The following is a 296-nucleotide window of genomic DNA, read 5'->3' as shown; positions in this document are numbered from 1 at the left end:
GGATGGCATCAGCTGCCGTTAACCCTTCCATGCCTCCCCCTTCCCCATCATCCTGCTCCTCTTCCTCTCCCTTGCGCATCGCCTTTGCTGCCACTGCTGCAAAGTGACAGCAGCCACCGCAGAGGTGACCCTCGCTGGGAGGAGCTTTGTGAAAAAAAACCCGATTATTCTGCTTTATTTTCCCGGGGATTTAAGAGCAGCTCAAGCCGGTCAGGAATCAGTCCCCGCAATCCCCCCCAAACCGCCCAGCCCGCAGCATCCCCGAAGCAGATTGGCGCGAGGCCAACCCCCCCGCC

General features: G+C 59.8%; 1 protein-coding gene across 1 annotated transcript in view; it reads right to left on the bottom strand.

Annotated features, from left to right (window-relative positions):
- The window catches only part of DUSP8 (dual specificity phosphatase 8), a gene marked incomplete at its 3' end in the record, with an annotated part of 26,768 nt that overhangs the window by 25,356 nt on the left and 1,116 nt on the right, over positions 1-296 (bottom strand). The window lies entirely within an intron of this gene.

This window comes from Pterocles gutturalis, unplaced genomic scaffold (assembly GCF_000699245.1).
Source record: "Pterocles gutturalis isolate BGI_N339 unplaced genomic scaffold, ASM69924v1 scaffold3860, whole genome shotgun sequence".
Lineage (NCBI taxonomy): Eukaryota > Metazoa > Chordata > Aves > Pterocliformes > Pteroclidae > Pterocles > Pterocles gutturalis.
This window is presented reverse-complemented; position numbering and strand designations above follow the sequence as displayed.